Genomic DNA, 20745 nt, shown 5'->3' with positions numbered 1-20745 from the left:
TCAGGTCTCTTAATTCGCCAACTGTCGAGTCTAACCCCAAGCCTCGACAGTTCCAGGCCAGAAGATTCATGACGTCCGGCGGCCCTGCCTAGCAGGGACCGCCGCTTCGTCGTGTTGCTCAGAGATACGATCAAACACAGAAGAGGTTTTTTGCCTCGTCTCGCGAATGAAGATATCATTACCAACCTGCCTGTCCATGTCTCCTTTAACCACCCACTGTTGTTTCGGCCACCTCTTCCTTTCTCCTTTGAATTCATGTCTTGGGCTAAGAGGGGACGCTGTTCCGTATAGTTCCCAGACCTTGGTTGGCGCATATAGTATCCCTGCCTGCGTTCTCGCCCTCTGAATCTGTCCGAGCTCTCAGCAGCATCATTGTTACGCGAATCCTGCTGCTTGTACTTATTTCTGATATCCGCCTGCTTCTCCTGCTGTCGCTGCCTCAGTTCAGATCGCACCACTCTCTCCCGTCTCAGCTCCAAGTCATCACGAAGGTCCCGTTCCCGGGATGCATTCTCACCATGCCTCTGTGTGTTTGGACTTGAAACACCCTCATATTCTCCTCTACCGCCCCCACCAGTGTGGGATGCAGCCGGGGTAGTGAACTCCCTTTGCAGGTTACGTTTGGTGGGAAGATCGCGGACAGTTCCGGTCTTCCTTCCGTTCCTTTCGCCGTCGCTCAACCTCACACTCCCATAGCTATTGGCACTTCCAGAAGGGGTACGGTGAGATCCCTCTTTTGGTCCCAATGAATGCCCCGGCGAGGCCCTGAGCCACTCTCCCCACTGCTGATCCGGCTCCACGGCCGGAGTGCACCCACCTGCGCCATGAACAAGCCTACCACACTCAAAGCAGAAGTGTGGGATCCTTTCGTACTTAAAATCAAACCATGTTTGCTCCAGGTCATCTTCATCCTTCTTAAGATAGAAACCCCTCACTAACGACTCAAAGACTGAGAGTTTAGCTCTGAAACGCAGTTCGGAGACCTTCGCAAAGCCATCTTTCTCTACATCCACACGCACGATCTCGCCCAGCCAATTTCCAAGTGCTTCCCCAAAAGCCTTCGAGCGTTTGTCCAGGGGCAGATCGTCGACCCTAACCCACATATCCACTGTTTCGAAAGTCATCTCCGACGGTCTAGTTACACCATCATAATCCTTGAGAATTAGAACATTGAAGTCAAATTGCCATGGGCCGTTGTTTAGGGCGTGTCTCCAATCTCCTTCACTTCCGAACGCCACCGAGAAATGATTTCTCCCAATGATCTTGAACTGGGCTTCCCTATGCAGCCCCACGCCCTTGCCATTGACATCTCCAAGGCTCGCTTATTCATCGGGCGGGGGGAAAAAGCTTTCCCAATCGCCGACCACTTCGGCGGGCGCGCATGTTCCTGTTCAGATTCCTTGAAGACAAACCTCTTAGACTCCTCCGTTAGCACCAGACCACCCAGCCGAGCCGTCAGTCCCGGCGAGATCACCGTCGCTTTTCCATCTACTGGAGATACAGAATTGTTCCTGCTGTGAGAGCCCAGTGGCGTTCTCATCGATCCAGCGGGTGTCTCCTTCTGTGGCGGTGGTCTTGGTGTTGCCGTCGACGTTCCCTGCGGTTGCGGCCCCGGCGTCCCCGCCTCCGTTGCAGCTTTCGTGGCGCTCCGCGGCTCCGCAACTCCTTCCTTCGTCCTCTCCGCCATGGTCTTCCCACCGGAGAGATAGCATCACACCGACCCACACGCTCAGGATCGCCATCGATCCCTCCCGTGCCGCCGGAAAAACAACCACCACCGCTCGCAAAACCCTAACCCTAGCTCTCGCGACGATCGCCTTGCGATCGCCCAAATCGCCCCTCCGTGTTTTACGTACGAGGTGGACCCTCCATGTCACCCAAAATTACCGCAAAATTCTCCTACGTACGTACCTCGTCACGTCGGGTCCCAAAATTCTCCAGCCGCGATGCCTCGCAAGTGCCACCAATCCCACTTGCTCAAAGATGATCACATCTAGAATTAAGACCGAAGCCAGGCTTTGGGGTTGGCGGGGGCCAAGCATTTGAGTTCTCTTATGCCGCGAGAGTAGACTTTCGAATTGAGGCCGTCCATGGACGGTCGGTCACGTATTTCAAAACTCTTCTTAATTAATGAGATGAGGCAAAGCTTTTGCCTCCGTTTTGAAAAAAAAAAAAGATGATCGCACTGCCGTAGTATCACACAGACCATGGACATATTTTTCTTCTAAATCTGATAATCTGTGACTGAAAATCCTTTCTCTTTTCAATAGCCATACCAAGGCGTGAAAAGCGCGTGCGTACGTACGTGCAACTACTGATCCAACCGGCTATGGCAGGTGCCGCAGCTTCCCGCGTGGCCTTGGGAGGTCTAGATCGACTCGCCAAATCGTTATTCAACGTAAAACGCTGGTACAGAAACGAGAGGGCTGCGAATGCGGATGTGAATAGTGCTCTTGTCGTATCCATTTTATCTTTGTCACAACAAGAGGACGACAGACGAACCAGGTAGGCATCGAATCTTCTAAACGCGTCACCAGTACTTCTTCATCCTCACCGCGTGTAGACTCGAGCTCTATCGAGTTCCCCGGCTGCCAATGACATGTACGCACAGTGTGTTGCTGGTATATATAGTGGTAGGACCAAAGCAGCAGGGAAACGTACACGTACTTTTGTTAACCGCGTCATCAGATCCTCTTTCAGACTTGGCGACCAATGATGATCACCATTGGATGCCAAAGAATCCATGCATAATAAGAGCAACTTCAATGGAGCGACCCATTTCGTCTGCGGCCGTCCGTTTGGGTCGGCATGGACAGAAAAGACGGCCCAATGCGCCGACCCAAACGGACGTGCGTCCGTTTTTGTCCCTGGGCGATCCATTCCCGGTTCATTTTTGAGCCTGATTTGCGTCGGCGCGAACACGAGACGGACGCGCGCGTGCTCGCCTACTCCTGTCCCCGGGCCCGCTCGTCTGTGACACATTGGCCTCCCCTCCCCCCGGCCAACAAGCAACCCTCGCCACCGCCTCCTCCGTCACCTACGCCGCCGCCCATTTTGCCGGCTATTCTTCCAGCTGCCGCCGCCTCCACATCCGCCCAGCAACGCCGCCCTGCCCCCAGTCGCCCGTCGCCGCCGTTTTGCCGCCGGGGAGCAAGCTGGTTCCCGCCGCCGCTTCCCCCACCACCCAGCCGCCCGCGACCAAGAAGACGCCTCGCCGCCCCCGCCTCATACGACCGGCACGCTCGTCGAACACCATTACACTCGTCGGACTCCGGCAGGGCAGCTAGCTGGTCTGTGCGCCGCGTCTTCCCTCGCCGGCCGTCTCCTTCGACGCCCGCAAGCTGTTCGAAAGTTTGCCAAGGTACGAAAATGGACTTCGCCGACGAGTTCTTTTTTCATAATTTCATTTGCGACTCCGACGATTCGCCGTCGGACGACAAGGAGGAGATATTGGCTGCCATGTTGGTCCTATGCTATTTATTTGGGCAGACTATTTTGTTTATTAAATTTTCATTTCACAATATGTTGAATGCAATGCAAAATTGGACGGGCAGCCGACCACGCCTGCACATATGGGTCGGCGCGTTGGGCGCGCTGCCGACCCATATGAAAAACAGGGCGGACGCCGGGAGGGCGGCCGACCCAAACGGACAAAAAGCGGACGAAATCGCCGTCCGTTTAGGTCGGCCCGTTGGAGTTGCTCTAAGTACACAAAAGGGGGTGGCTTCTTCACTCGGTTGATTCTGGAATCCTAGATACTATATTAGCTATTAATTCTACCCCCTGCTTCAATATGATGTAGTAGTAATTTAAACTTGCCAGGTTAAAAAACTGATGGAGATCGGTGTCAAGCATTACAAAGGATATGGTTCCCTGCTCTGGACGAGCTAGCTTGGGTCACAAAGCGCGTAGCGAGACAAAGACTTGTATTATCTATCGTCCCTCCGGTCAAGATCTCTCTAGGAATAACGCCGCACATCGATCGATCCATCAGTCAACACTGTTCAATACTTTTCTTAAACAGTGGTGTGATTTTTTGGGCCTTGGCTTGGGCGAGTTTTTTTTTTCAAGAACATGCAAGAGCGCTGCATGTCTTTCCATTAAGATAGAAAGAGAGGAACCGAGTCTCCTGTGGCTATGGGACACGGACCGCTGTGGCATGGCACTCACTGTGTCGCCGTCGTGGCACGAAATCTGGATCGCCATGTCAGTCCTACGGCGCGTGGAGACTTTGATGGGCATCCATCGCTTTCTTTTGTCTTGTTTTCTGAAACTCGTCGGTCCAACTCGTTTGCACCGCACGTCTCGCCATCTTGCTCCTCGCCCACTTGTTTCCCTTTTCGTTATTGTAAAGAAACCAAGGGCCATCTCACTATCTTTCTGCATAACGAAGTACAACAAGCTCGTTATTGTAAATAACAAAAAAAAGTACAACAAGCTCGTGCTGTGCCTGTTAACATTTTACAAACTATAAGACCGGACCTTTGTTAACCCGATATTTATCGAAATAATGCACCAAGAATCTGGAAGAAAGGGCACCTCTCTTGTGGTAAAGTTGCGAATAAACTTCGAGTCATCCGTTCAATTTCTCATACTGTTGGTCAAATTAAACAAAGGCCGCAAAAATGCCCGAGTCTTGTCAAGCTAACATTAACAATAGGCAGTTAGCGACACAAAGTTGTTAGCAGCACTAAATTATTGAGTCTGAACCAAAGCTGGTCTGCTCTGTCGTACTACTAGACTTGTACTCCTTGGTCTGTAGCACACCTCGTGTACGTTGAGTGACCTTTCATGATTGCCAAGAGCAAGTTAATATTTCTCTTCCGGATGTGGTAGGGACTGATAGATCCATGGGATCGAGTAGGGTAGGATTTCCGATAAACCTACCTTCTTCAGCGGTTGATGAACTCGAGCCGAAGACCATCGTGGAGAGGGTAATGGTGACGATGGCAGAGAGTAGTGGGCGAAGTGGTGACGGTGCTTCCGGTCAGCACTGCACTAACCCTATATCGGTAGGGGATTCGGTGGGGTGTACGGCGCTGCGACGAACCTCGTGATGCGAGCCGCCGGCCCCCACCTCTTTATATAGTGCAGGTGACAGGGGGCCGTCAACCATAGTGGGTTGAGCGCCCCCGATCAGGGCGCAGATCTAAGGGCCCGGTGGACCGTTGGGCCCACACGATGGAGATCATCCTAACATTCTCCCCCTTGATCTCAACTTTTACTTTTGACCGTATACTTTTACTTTACTCGTTTCATAACAGATCAATACATAGAACATGTTTCATCATCACAGCTCAATTGCCGATAGAATCAGACAGCCACAACGTACCTCTCTGTTTTGAAACAAATTCTTTAACCTTGGGCCCTTTTATTGTCCGGAAATTTTAGACTATACCATAAAACCCATGTCGACTGTGTGTTCTCCGAACACACTGGGCGGTAAGCCTTTAATAAGCAGATCTGCAAACACTTGTCTGTTGCTTTTATGCTTCAAGCATTCCTACATAATTCCGGACTTTCTCCTTTACAACACATAACTCTGTGTCAGTGTGTTTGGCATCAACACTTGACTCGTTGTCATAGGAGCGAAAGACATAAAATAGTTATCGCTGTTGTCAACCATTATCAACTTCGGGTACAGGTCTCCTTAACCATTTCCCCTGTCCCTCAGCCTCATATCAAGCTATAACATATCTTTTGCATCACATTGATGATAATTGTTTCATTCATTGGAGATTTTCCACACCAAAACTCCAAGTGCGAAAGTTAGCGACAATTGTGGATTTCGCTATACATTTCACAAGTCCTGTCTTTGTACTCACAATCTTTTGAGAGCACTTATTTCTTTCAGCATGAGGCCGATATCTTTGACTCCATTCCAGTGGTCTTTATATGGACTGGACATTGCCTAAACAACCCGGATACGTGGACTGTGTCAGGGTAATATATTGAGCTTTCAACAGCTGAAGTATATGGCACCATATCCGTTTTCAATCTTTTCTCATCAACTTTTGGAACACCATAGTTTCCACTTCCATTACCCTTGTCTATAAGAACAGGCGTAGGTTTTCTCGCATGCATACTTTAGTGACCTTTCTTAGCATGTCCATTCGACATCCCTAATACCCCTTTTTATTCTTTTGTTCGTGAATCTCGATACTTATAACGAGAGACACTCTACCGAGAACATTCTTTTGAACTTTGAGGACAAGAACTTCTTTTCTCCTCCCGCAGTAGGTTGACATCACCACTAGCAAGTAGGATGTCATTCACATGCACAGGATTAGGAAACGAATTTCCCATTCTATAACTTTGCACGAATACAATTGTCCTCTTATTTTCTTTAACCCAAAACAACATTTGATTGCTTTAGTCCATAAAAGACTTCTTCAGGCAGTATCCCCTGTGTTCTTTACTTTCATCTGATGTAACTCAGACCATAATATCTTTCATCTGATGTAACTCAGATCATGATGTGCTACCAACACTCATTGTAATCTATTCAGTGCAAAACGCGCAAAAACCTCTCGATTTAAGTCGTGTTTTACACCTTTACATATTTCCTTTGGAGTCACATTGTCCTTGTAGACTCTTTACAACCTACTGTTTTGGCTCCATTGGAAATTACTCATCAGTCCCAAACATCGTTGGGATTCATCAATTTCATTTCATCTCACATAGTCTCTTATCATTTAGATAAGCAGACACTTCTCAAAGCTCGAATGAGCGCTTTAAATGAGGTGGGATCAACCTTCATTTGAATTTCACTAACATAGACTTTATAGTAATCAAAAGTATCTGATTTTCTCATTCCTTGAGACCATCAGTGTCTCAGGTACTAGCACTTCTTTCATATGGGGATGTTGTTGCTCTGTCATTGCAAGAGGCAAACTAATTCTATAGTCTTTCATTTCCAAGAGGCAATAGGTTTTACAGGGACCTGTATCATAAGATCCATGTTTACTCATTCATCCTTTATAGAGCTAACAACACGTGTTGTATAGGTCATGCAACATGCTCCCCCCAGATTACTCCATCTTCACTAAAATTGGTGTATCTTTAAACTTTATAATTTGGGTTTATTCTGTTAAAACTTTCTTCTTTATGGCACTTTAAGCACCATCTTAGTATTCCTTACTCTGCTTTCGGAACTGTAAAAGATCTAGAAATACAACTATTTCTTTTCTTTAGGGGTATTAATATGACCGTCGTACTCCCCCAGACGATCACATTCGTCATCACAATATCTAAAGTATAGGGGAGTTTCATCATTCTTAATTTATCTCACATATCTTTCTCCCCCTCGAAATGTGGTAAGAACTTTTCTGCCGCAATTTCGAAAACCATTGATAACTCTTGTGAATTGAGGAAACTTCGATTATCTACTTCATTCATCAGATTACTTCATACGAAATGAAGTTATCTCTTCATACAAAATGAAGTTATCTTTTAACTAGTATGGGAGTACTTTTTCCTCATTTCATTTCAGAAACTCAACAGAGTTCTTTATCATTAGTACTTTTGCAAGTCACACTTGCATATCATTCTTATCTTTAGGTTCTTCTGTAACTTTTAATCTCTTTGGATTTATTGAGTGCTTAATGACCATTACACATAAGGTGTACGGTCGATACTAGGAAAGCATAATAGCTACTCCATACTTTTCTCCCAGAGTGGGACACATTAAAAGCACATGAGTCATCATTTCTTTCTCCTGTCATACAGGATAAGTCCTTTGCCAGAATTTCTCCCGCCATACGAGATTTTTGACATAATAATATGTCAACTTTACCCCGTTAATTACGCAGGTATTTTCTCAGACTTTTCCCGCCATGCGGGTTTTATCATAATCATCTTCTCCCGCTATGCGGGTAATTCCCTGTAAGGGACATAAATGCAAGAATTGACTCTTTTGACTGCATTATTCAATCATTAAATTTAGGAATAAATCCTAATGCTCTTTGACATACATGCTTGATCCGACGTTGGTCAAATTAAACACACATGTTGCTTGTTTCATCTCAAATCATGTTGACTGATAAATCTTCTTCATATAGAATACATGAAAGACATTCGTCAACCAAGACTCTCAATGATCTATCTGTTTTCTTCTCTTGGATTAATATCCAATAATTCTTTTCTTTTGAAGCCATTATTTAGAGAGAACATACTCCCTCATGTTATGACCTTTCCTGGTCATCTTTTGGATCACAAGTACCCAGCCATTCGCTTTCATGAATGAAAGCATGGAAAACTTTTAGTCTGAGAAAACCTAGCCAATAAGCAACAATAATGAGCATAAAAATAACCCTACGTTGGTCTGGTTAAAAAATATGCACATTAAACTTTTGTAAAACTTCCTTTTTATACTCTAAATCACCGTTGTGGTAGAATTAAAATAAAACTGATTCTTCTACATTAATTCCATATCACCGTTGGGCTGAAATGGAAATAATGCATATAACTCATAAACAATGTGATGATAATATTTCTATTAAACAACTTTGCTAAGAAAAAAATCATCATCATCAACTTTATTGCAGCGAAAAACTAGCAATATACAGTTCTCAATCTTTATCAAATGCTCTGAAAATTGGTCACTTTGATACAAAAAATTATCAGAGATTTGAACTTTTAACTATAAGACTCATTGAATTATAATATTTTCATCATCAACGTTGGTCAGAAAATAACAATAGCATAATTAAACTTTAATCAAATATCTTTCTACTGTCATAGCAGAAGCTATCTGAATCTGATTTCCCCCACAAGTGAAAAAACTTCTCTCAAAAAAAATGTTCATCCAATTAAATTTTCCCGTAGGTTCCAATTTAATTGGAGGATAATACTTTTTCTTTCTTTGTAAAAGAGTACTATTAATTATTTATGCAGCGGAAAAACATGAATAAAATAAAAATCATGAACTTTTTACTTTTTACAGAAACTTTTCTTTCACCGAATAAAAAATCATGAACTTCTTTAGTTCTACTGAAACTTTTACTTTATATAATACATGAAATTTTATTTTTCTGAAAATTTTCTATTTTCATTTTCAGAACATTTTCTGTTTACTTTTTTTATTTTCGAAACAAAAAATTTCTCTGAATAATTTGAATAGAAAAAATTGTATTATAATTGTCCAAGAAACTGGACAAAATAAAGAAAAAAACAAGGGATACTGAAAATGGTCTTTGCGCGTGTCGTTCGGGTCACTTCTGGCCGAAAACGGCCCAAAGGCCCGCAGCGAGCCGTGCCAGCTGCGGCCTGTCCCACGGATCAAAAAGGCCCATCAGTGCTTTCGGCCCACTGGCCCAGAGGCTGAGCTAGGGTTTTGCTCGTGCCCGTTCGATCTGATCGGACGGTCCGGCGCCCTTTTAGCTCGATCAAAACAGCCTACGCCGCACAGATCGGGGAAAAAAACCTAATCCTTTTGTCTCTCCCCGTTCCCCTCGTCGTCTCCGTCCCTCGCACGGGCTGCGCCCAGCCATAGGTGAGGCTTCTGCCGGCCGCCGGCGACGGCGTCCAAAGCCACCTCACCGCGCAAGCCACCGGTTTTCCTTGCCTTTCCTTTTCATTTTCTCCACCTACTGTGGCAGAAAGAACGAGGTCCAGCTGCGCTCGCTCTCCCTGCGTCGTCTCTGTCCCGCAGCGGGGTTTCGGGCTTCGCCGGCCGTCGGCGACGGCGACGAACCGCCGCTGCGCGCGAGCCCCTTTCATTTACCCCTTTTTCTCCTTCCACCTCACGCCTCCTGTTAGAGAGAGAGAGCCACGAGCAAAGTCAAACTCTACTCCCCCTGTGCGTTCGACGGTGGAGCACCCGTTGCAGTAGCGTACGTTGCCATCCCCTTCACCGGTGTCGCGTTCCCCTCGTGGTGAGCGCGCCGCCGTCGAGCGGTTTGGCGAGCGGCGCCCTTTGCCCCTCTCGGGGTGGTGTTCTTCTTCCCGAATCCTCGGCATGCCGATGCGACTCGGGATCAAGAGGAACAGCGTGGCCTTGCGGCGGCGCTTCTTTGTCCATTGAGGAATTTTTCTTTGCCCTGTTTAGGGTTCTTGGGAGGAGGGAGGGATCTTTATTTCTCTGTTTGTTCTTTGTACCGAAAAATCCCACACCCATCTGGCTGATACCATTGATAGATCCATGGGATCGAGTAGGGTAGGATTTCCGGTAAACCTACCTTCTCCAGCGGTTGATGAACTCAAGCCGGAGACCATCGTGGAGAGGGTAATGGTGGCGATGGCAGAGAGTAGTGGGCGAAGTGGTGACGGTGCTTCCCGTCAGCACTGCACTAATCCTAGATCGGTAGGGGATTCGGTGGGGTGTACGACGCTGCGACGAACCTCGTGATGCGAGCCGCCGGCCCCCACCTCTTTATATAGTGCAGGTGACAGGTGCTACCTCTTGAGCTTGCGTTGGTTTTCCCCGAAGAGGAAAGGATGATGCAGCAGAGTAGCGTAAGTATTTCCCTCAGTTTTTGAGAACCAAGGTATCAATCCAGTAGGAGGCCACGCGCAAGTCCCTCGTACCTACACAACACAAAGAGCTCAACGCAACCAACGCGATTAGGGGTTATCAATCCCTTCACGGTCACTTACGGAAGTGAGATCCAATAGATAATATTTTTGATATAAAGATGCAAAGTGAAAAGTAAAAGGCAAAGTAAAAACAAAGCAAGATTAAAGTGATGGAGATTGATATGATGAGAATAGACCCGGGGGCCATAGGTTTCACTAGTGGCTTCTCTCAAGAGCATAAGTTTTCTACGGTGGGTGAACAAATTACTGTTGAGCAATTAACAGAATTGAGCATAGTTATGAGAATATCTAGGCATGATCATGTATATAGGCATCACGTCCGTGACAAGTAGATCGAAACGATTCTGCATCTACTACTATTACTCCACTCATCGACCGCTATCCAGCATGCATCTAGAGTATTAAGTTAAAAACAGAGTAACGCTTTAAGCAAGATGACATGATGTAGAGAGATAAATTCATGCAATATGAAATAAACCCCATCTTGTTATCCTCGATGGCAACGATACAATACGTGTCTTGCTGCCCCTTCTGTCACCGGAAAAGAACACCGCAAGATCGAACCCAAAGCTAAACACTTCTCCCATGGCAAGAACTACCAATCTAGTTGGCCAAACCAAATGGATAATTCAAAGAGACTTGCAAAGATAACCAATCATACATAAAAGAATTCAGAGAAGATTCAAATATTGTTCATAGATAGACTTGATCATAAACCCACAATTCATCGGTCTCAACAAACACAACGCAAAAGAAGAAGATTACATCGAATAGATCTCCACAAGAGAGGGGGAGAACATTGTATTGAGATCCAAAAAGAGAGAAGAAGCCATCTAGCTAATAAGTATGGACCCGAAGGTCTGAGGTAAACTACTCACACTTCATTGGAGGGGCTATGATGATGTAAAAGCCCTCCGTGATGACGGCCCTCTCCGGCGGAGCTCCGGAACAGGCCCTAAGATGGGATCTCGTGGATACAGAAAGTTGCGGCGGTGGAATTAGGTTTTTGGCTCCTGTTCTGATCGTTTGGGGGTACGTGGGTATATATAGGAGGAAGGAGTACGTCGGTGGAGCACCGAGGGGCCCACGAGGCAGGGGGCGCGCCCTATAGGGGGGGCGCGCCCCCTACCCTCGTGACCGCCTCCGGTACTTCTTGGAGTAGGGTCCAAGTCTCCTGGGTCTTATCCGAGAAGAAAATCACGTTCCAAAAAGGATTTTTCTGTTTGGACTCCGTTTGATATTCTGTTTTTTCGAAACACTGAAATAGGCAAAAAATAGCAATTCTGGGTTGGGCCTCCGGTTAATAGGTTAGTCCCAAAAATAATATAAAAGTGGAAAATAAAGCCCAATATAGTTCAAAACAGTAGATAATATAGCATGGAGCAATCAAAAATTATAGATACGTTGGAGACGTATCAACAGGGGCCCGTCAATCATAGTGGGTTGAGCGCCCCCGATCAGGGCGCAGATCTAAGGGCCCGGTGGGCCGTTGGGCCTACATGATGGAGATCATCCTAACAGGGACATAGTACTATACATTTCCATGCATGGTGGATTATCATTTGGAAACCTTTTCTGTCCTTGGCGATACTCCTAATTTGAACTAAAACCATGACGAGTAATTTGAAACGGGAGGAGTAGCTAGCTAGCTAGTTTAGACGTTGGCTTGATTAACATCGTTGTGATACGGTTAAACCCTTTTGCAACCTTTTCTGTCCTCATGGAGAAATTACCCTAATATATCTACTTGTCGGGAAGATCACTTCCGAGGAGTAACGACTACACTACACTTTGTTGGAATAGCTGGTGATGAGTAAGTAATGATTAAGGCGAAGCTTCTCGCTCCAAGCTCCAAATAGCGCCCGCGGCAGAGAAACCGACATTTACACGGCCATGGCACCAAAATCAACATATCTCGCCATTCCCTTCCAATATATATGCAGCCGTCGCCACCTCAGTCCCATGCAAGTACCGACACATACTACGACCCAGGCCACCAGGTCGCTGTCCCAGTGCCGGGCGTGTCCACCTCCGCCTTCCGGTGCGAGCCGTACGTCGGGACGAGTAGTAGTGAGAAAACAATGCAACACGTCGCTGGCAATAATCAAGCCAACTGTAACTGCATGTGACTGTAAGCATAGTGGCAACTGTTTTTTTTTCAGTAAGATAAGAGAGTTAGCATTTGTCAGGTAGGTTGGTTCCAATGTTTTGCATCGAAGGCGCCACGACGTCCAGCAAGTAGGCAAGTAGCTAGACCTGTACCGTTGTACGCTCGCCAGCTGCATGGACAAGGTACAAAAAGTATATGATGGCTTGGACTTGTGCAACCAAAAGTACGTGCAATGGCAAATTCCGTGTAGGATGGACGGCGACGGATCGACGCAATGAACCCAACCAATTCGTCGACGGACGACGAGCCAGTGGCACGCCTCCGGCCACGTACGCGTGCACTGGGCCGGGCGTACGTGCTGTGCAAGGAACGGACGTGCGTATGCCCCTACGTACGCATGGTCTACGTGTGAGCGATTAAACTAAACTTGATCAGTTGTGTTTGGTCTAGTTTAACCAATCGTTGCAACTATAGTAGTGCTATCTTTGGGCATCTTTTGTTGGCGCCTCCTCGGCGAATGGTGATCCCGACCGGCCGGCCGGTGGTCGACTTTTCGTAGGAATCGAAATCAAACTTGGCAGCGGAAGAAATTGATTGATTGAACGGTGGTAGTGGTGCTAGTCACACGTCTTAGTCGCGATGAGGCCGACCGGTACGGTCACGTACAAACTACCCTGGTCGATCGACGGAAAAATGATATGTGCATGTTTGGAACATGACAATTGATGTACTAGGAATTCAAACGAAACGACTCGAGTTGTGACGGATTGTGTCTAAAACCCAAGAAGAAGAAGAAGAAGAAGAAGAAGAAGAAGAAGAAGAAGAAGAAGAAGAAGAATCATGTGGTAGGAATTATCTCATTCTAAAATATTGAAGACCATGTAGGAATTCTGACATGGAACGGTAGAATAGTACATGCCAATGCTTCTGATTTTCTTCTTCAAAAGACATGTGAAATTATCTCATTCTAAAATGTTGAAGACCATGTAGAAGAAGAAGAAGAATATGGAAGGAAATATCTCATGGAACAGTAGAATAGTACGTACGTGTCATACGCGCTGTTCTTCACGAGTGATTGATTACTGGCGCACGCACTACTAGCATAGAGTTTCTAGCTCGTCTCGTACGTCGGGGTACCGAAATTCTTTCACCGCCGATGCTTGACAAGTACAACCACTACTAGGAAAAAGCCTAATAGTAGCGCGGACAAGTATAACCATTACTAATTTTCTTTGATTTTTCTTTGATTTTCTGTTTTCTTTATTTCTTTTTTTCCATGTTTTTCTTTAAGTTTCTCATTGTTTTTCATTTATTTATTTTCATTTTTGTGTGTTTTTCATCGGTTTTCATAAGGGTTTTTCTTTTAATTTTTCATCTGTGTGTTTCCTTTATGGTTTTCATTGGCTTCTTTTGGGTTCTGGTCTTCAGTGTTTCTTTACCTTTTTTTTTTTCAACGCATGTCTAATTTTTTCACACACATTGTATATAGCAAGAGCATTTTTATACATGTTTAACATTACTCACATACATAATTAATTCTCTAATATATATTTTGATGTCTACTTCTTTCATACATATTGTATATAGCAAAAACTTTCAATACATGTTTTGATTTCTACATTTTTTATTGCATATTGTATATTTTTTGTATTCGTATGGAACATTTGTTTAGACCAAAGTTTTAAATCGCAGGCGAAAAGACCGCTATCGCGCCGCTATCTCCGCGTGAAATCAGCCCCTTGATTTGTTGGGGAACATAGTAATTTCAAAAAATTTCCTACGCACATGCAAGATTATGGTGATGCATAGCAACGAGAGGGGAGAGTGTTGTCTACGTACCCTCGTAGACCGAAGCAGAAGCGTTGACGCAACGTCGAGGAAGTACTCGTACGTCTTCCCGGTTCAACCGATCCAAGCACCGTTACTCCGGCACCTCCGAGTTCTTGGCACACGTTCAGCTCGATGACGTTCCCCGGGCTCCGATCCAGCAAAGCTTCGGGGAAGAGTTCCGTCAGCACGACGGCGTGGTGACGATCTTGATGTTCAACCGCCGCAGGGCTTCGCCTAAGCACCGCTACAATATGACCGAGGTGTAATATCGTGGAGGGGGGCACTGCACACGGCTAAGGAACAATCACGAAGATCAACTTGTGTGACCTAGGGTGCCCCCTTGCCCCCGTATATAAAGGAGCCAAGGGGAGGGGGCGGCCGGCCAAGGAGGGCGCGCCAAGGGGGAGTCCTACTCCCACCGGGAGTAGGACTCCCTTCTTTCCTAGTTGGATAAGGAGAAGGGGAAAGATGAGGAAGAGGGAAAGGAAGGGGGGGCGCCCCCCCCTTCCCTTGTCCTATTCGGACTAGGAAGGGGAGGGGCGCGCGGCCACCTCTTGCCTCCTTTCCTCTTCTCCCTTAAGGCCCATGTAGGCCCAATAACCCCCCGGGGGGTTCCGGTAACCCCCCCGGTACTCCGGTAAAATCCCGATTTCACCCTGAACGATTCCGATATCCAAATATAGGCTTCCAATATATCGATCTTTATGTCTCGACCATTTCGAGACTCCTCGTCATATCCATGATCACATCCCGGACTCCGAACAACCTTCGGTACATCAAAATACATAAACTCATAATGAAACTGTCATCGTAACGTTAAGCGTGCGGACCCTACGGTTCGAGAACAATGTAGACATGACCGAGACACGTCTCCGGTCAATAACCAATAGCGGAACCTGCATTCTCATATTGGTTCCTACATATTCTACGAAGATCTTTATCGGTCAGACTGCATAACAACATACGTTGTTCCCTTTGTCATCGGTATGTTACTTTCCCGAGATTCGATCATCGGTATCTCAATACCTAGTTCAATCTCGTTACCGGCAAGTCTCTTTACTCATTCTATAATACATCATTTCGCAACTAACTCATTAGTTGCAATGCTTGCAAGGCTTATGTGATGTGCATTACCGAGAGGGCCCAGAGATACCTCTCCGACAATCGGAGTGACAAATCCTAATCTCGAAATACGCCAACCCAACATGTACCTTTGGAGACACCTGTAGAGCACCTTTATAATCATTCATTTATGTTGTGACGTTTGGTAGCACACAAAGTGTTCCTCCGGCAAACGGGAGTTGCATAATCTCATAGTCATAGGAACATGTATAAGTCATGAAGAAAGCAATAGCAACATACTAAACGATCGGGTGCTAAGCTAATGGAATAGGTCATGTCAATCAGATCATTCACCTAATGATGTGATCCCGTTAATCAAATAACAACTCTTTGTTCATGGTTAGGAAACATAACCATCTTTGATTAACGAGCTAGTCAAGTAGAGGCATACTAGTGACACTCTGTTTGTCTATGTATTCACACATGTATTATGTTTCCAGTTAATACAATTCTAGCATGAATAATAAACATTTATCATGATATAAGGAAATAAATAATAACTTTATTATTGCCTCTAGGGCATATTTCCTTCAGTCTCCCACTTGCACTAGAGTCAATAATCTAGATTACACAGTAATGGTTCTAACACCCATGGAGCCTTGGTGCTGATCATGTTTTGCTCGTGGAAGAGGCTTAGTCAACGGGTCTGCAACATTCAGATCCATATGTATCTTGCAAATATCTATGTCTCCCACCTGGACTAGATCCCGGATGGAATTGAAGCGTCTCTTGATGTGCTTGGTTCTCTTGTGAAATCTGGATTACTTTGCCAAGGCAATTGCACCCGTATTGTCATAAAAGATTTTCATTGGACCCGATGCACTAGGTATGACACCTAGATCGGATATGAACTCCTTCATCCAGACTCCTTCATTTGCTGCTTCCGAAGCAGCTATGTACTCCGCTTCACATGTATATCCCGCTACAACGCTTTGTTTAGAACTGCACCAACTAACAGCTCCACCGTTTAATGTAAACACGTATCCGGTTTGCGATTTAGAATCGTCCGGATCAGTGTCAAAACTTGCATCAACGTAACCTTTTACGATGAGCTTTTTGTCACATCCATATATGAGAAACATATCCTTAGTCCTTTTCAGGTATTTCAGGATGTTCTTGACCGCTGTCCAGTGATCCACTCCTGGATCACTTTGGTACCTCCCTGCTAGACTTATAGCAAGGCACACATCAGGTCTGGTACACAGCATTGCATACATGATAGAGCCTATGGCTGAAGCATAGGGAACATCTTTCATTTTCTCTCTATCTTCTGTAGTGGTCGGGCATTGAGTCTTACTCAATTTCACACCTTGTAACACAGGCAAGAACCCTTTCTTTGCTTGATTCATTTGAACTTCTTCAAAACTTTGTCATGGTATGTGCTTTGTGAAAGTCCAATTAAGCGTCTTGATCTATCTCTATAGATCTTAATGCCTAATATGTAAGCAGCTTCACCGAGGTCTTTCATTGAAAAACTCTTATTCAAGTATCCCTTTATGCTATCCAGAAATTCTATATTATTTCCAATTAGTAATATGTCATCCACATATAATATCAGAAATGCTACAGAGCTCCCACTCACTTTCTTGTAAATACAGACTTCTCCAAAAGTCTGTATAAAACCAAATGCTTTGATCACACTATCAAAGCATTTATTCCAACTCCGAGAGGCTTGCACCAGTCCATAAATGGATCGCTGAAGCTTGCACACTTTGTTAGCTCCCTTTGGATCGACAAAACCTTCTGGTTGCATCATATACAACTCTTCTTCCAGAAATCCATTCAGGAATGCAGTTTTGACATCCATCTGCCAAATTTCATAATCATAAAATGCAGCAATTGCTAACATGGTTCAGACAGACTTAAGCATCGCTACGGGTGAGAAGGTCTCATCGTAGTCAATCCCTTGAACTTGCCGAAAACCTTTTGCGACAAGTCGAGCTTTGTAGACAGTAATATTACCGTCAGCGTCATTCTTCTTCTTAAAGATCCATTTATTCTCAATTGCTTGCCGATCATCGGGCAAGTCAACCAAAGTCCATACTTTGTTCTCATACATGGATCCCATCTCAGATTTCATGGCTTCAAGTCATTTTGCGGAATCTGGGCTCACCATCGCTTCTTCATAGTTCGTAGGTTCATCATGATCTAGTAGCATGACTTCCAGAACAGGATTACCATACCACTCTGGCACGGATCTCACTCTGGTTGATCTACGAGGTTCGGTAGTATCTTGTTCTGAAGTTTCGTGATCATCATCATTAGCTTCCTCACTAACTGGTGTATGTGTCACAGAAACAGGTTTTTGTGATGTACTACTTTCCAATAAGGGAGTAGGTACAGTTACCTCGTCAAGTTCTACTTTCCTCCCACTCACTTCTTTCGAGAGAAACTCCTTCTCCAGAAAGTTTCCGAATTTAGCAACAAAAGTCTTGCCTTCGGATCTGTGATAGAAGGTGTATCCAATAGTTTCCTTTGGATATCCTATGAAGACACATTTCTCCGATTTGGGTTCGAGCTTATCAGGTTGAAGCTTTTTCACATAAGCATCGCAGCCTCAAACTTTCAGAAACGACAACTTTGGTTTCTTGCCAAACCACAGTTCATAAGGCGTCGTCTCAACGGATTTTGATGGTGCCCTATTTAACGTGAATTCGGCCGTCTCTAGAGCGTATCCCCAAAACGATAGCGGTAAATCAGTAAGAGACATCATAGATCGCACCATATCTAGTAAAGTACGATTACGACATTCGGACACACCATTACGCTGTGGTGTTCCGGGTGGCGTGAGTTGTGAAACTACTCCACAATTTTTCAAATGTACACCAAACTCGTAACTCAAATATTCTCCTCCACGATCAGATCGTAGGAATTTTATTTTCTTGTTATGATGATTTTCAACTTCACTCTAAAATTCTTTGAACTTTTCAAATGTTTCAGACTTGTGTTTCATTAAGTAGATATACCCATATCTGCTTAAGTCATCTGTGAAGGTGAGAAAATAACGATATCCGCCACGAGTCTCAACGTTCATCTTACTCATAAGGCACGGTTCGCAAGTATCAAGTGATTCATAATCAAGTGGTTCCAAAATCCCATCAGTATGGAGTTTCTTCATGCGCTTTATACCGATATGACCCAAACGGCAGTGCCACAAATAAGTTGCACTATCATTATCAACTCTGCATCTTTTGGCTTCAACACTATGAATATGTGTGTCACTACTATCGAGGTTCAATAAAAATAGACCACTTTTTAAGGGTGCATGACTATAAAAGATATTACTCATATAAATAGAACAACCATTATTCTCAGATTTAAATGAATAACCGTCTCGCATCAAACAAGATCCAGATATAATGTTTATGCTTAACGCTGGCACCAAATAACAATTATTTAGGTCTAATATTAATCCCGAAGGTAGATGTAGAGGTAGCGTGCCGACTACGATCACATCGACTTTGGAACCGTTTCCCACGCGCATCGTCACCTTGTCCTTAGCCAATCTTCGCTTAATCCGTAGTCCCTGTTTCGAGTTGCAAATATTAGCAACAGAACCAGTATCAAATACCCAGGTGCTACTGCGGGTATTAGTAAGGTACACATCAATAACATGTATATCACATATACCTTTGTTCACCTTGCCATCCTTCTTATCCGCCAAATACTTGGGGCAGTTTCGCTTCCAGTGACCAGTCTGCTTGCAGTAGAAGCACTCAGTTTCAGGCTTAGGTCCAGGTTTGGGTTTCTTCTCTTGAGTAGCAACTTGCTAGCCGTTCTTTTTGAAGTTCCCCTTCTTCTTCCCTTTGCCCTTTTTCTTGAAACTAGTGGTCTTGTTGACCATCAACACTTGATGCTTCTTCTTGATTTCTACCTCCGCAGCTTTCAGCATTGCGAAGAGCTCGGGAATAGTCTTATTCATCCCTTGCATATTATAGTTCATCACGAAGCTCTTGTAGCTTGGTGTCAGTGGTTGGAGAATTCTGTCAATGACGCAATCATCTGGAAGATTAACTCCCAATTGAATCAAGTGATTATTATACCCAGACATTTTGAGTATATGCTCACTGACAGAACTGTTCTCCTCCATCTTGCAGCTATAGAACTTATTGGAGACTTCATATCTCTCAATCCGGGCATTTGCTTGAAATATTAACTTCAACTCCTGGAACATCTCATATGCTTCATGACGTTCAAAACGTCGTTGAAGTCCCGATTCTAAGCCATAAAGCATGGCACACTGAACTATCGAGTAGTCATCAGCTTTGCTCTGCCAGACGTTCATAACATCTGGTGTTGCTCCAGCAGCAGGCCTGGCACCCAGCGGTGCTTCCAGGACGTAATTCTTCTGTGCAGCAATGAGGATAATCCTCAAGTTACGGACCCAGTCCGTGTAATTGCTACCATCATCTTTCAACTTTGCTTTCTCAAGGAACGCATTAAAATTCAATGGAACAACAGCACGAGCCATCTATCTACAATCAAGCATAAACAAGCAAGATACTATCAGGTACTAAGTTTCATGATAAATTTAGGTTCAATTAATTTACTTAAAGAACTCCCACTTAGATAGACATCCCTCTAATTCTCTAAGTGATTACGTGATCCAAATCAACTAAACCATGTCCGATCATCACGTGAGATGGAGTAGTTTCATTGGTGAACATCACTATGTTGATCATATATACTATATGATTCACGCTCGACCTTTCAGTCTCCGTGTTCCAAGGCCATATCTGTATATGCTTGGCTCGTCAAGTATAACCTGAGTATTCCGCGTGTGCAACTGTTTTGCACCCGTTGTATTTGAACGTAGAGCCTATCACACCCGATCATCACGTGGTGTCTCAGCACGAAGAACTTTCGCAATGGTGCATACTCAGGGAGAACACTTCTTGATAATTAGTGAGAGATCATCTTATAATGCTACCGTCAGTCAAAGCAAGATAAGATGCATAAAAGATAAACATCACATGCAATCAATATAAGTGATATGATATGGCCATCATCATCTTGTGCTTGTGATCTCCATCTTCGAAGCACCGTCGTGATCACCATCGTCACCAGCGCGACACCTTGATCTCCATCGTAGCATCGTTGTCGTCTCGCCAATCTTATGCTTCCACGACTATCGCTACCGCTTAGTG

General features: G+C 44.9%; 1 pseudogene; it reads right to left on the bottom strand.

The window, feature by feature from the left end:
* Positions 1 to 66: 66 nt before the first annotated feature.
* LOC147977931 (uncharacterized) lies at positions 67 to 1687 on the bottom strand (annotated as a pseudogene).
* Positions 1688 to 20745: the final 19058 nt, after the last annotated feature.

This window comes from Triticum urartu, chromosome 3A, assembly GCF_056163025.1.
Source record: "Triticum urartu cultivar PI428250 chromosome 3A, HENAU_Tu73, whole genome shotgun sequence".
Taxonomy (NCBI): Eukaryota; Viridiplantae; Streptophyta; class Magnoliopsida; order Poales; family Poaceae; genus Triticum; species Triticum urartu.
The sequence above is the reverse complement of the archived record's forward strand: the minus strand, read 5'-3'. Positions and strand labels throughout refer to the sequence as shown.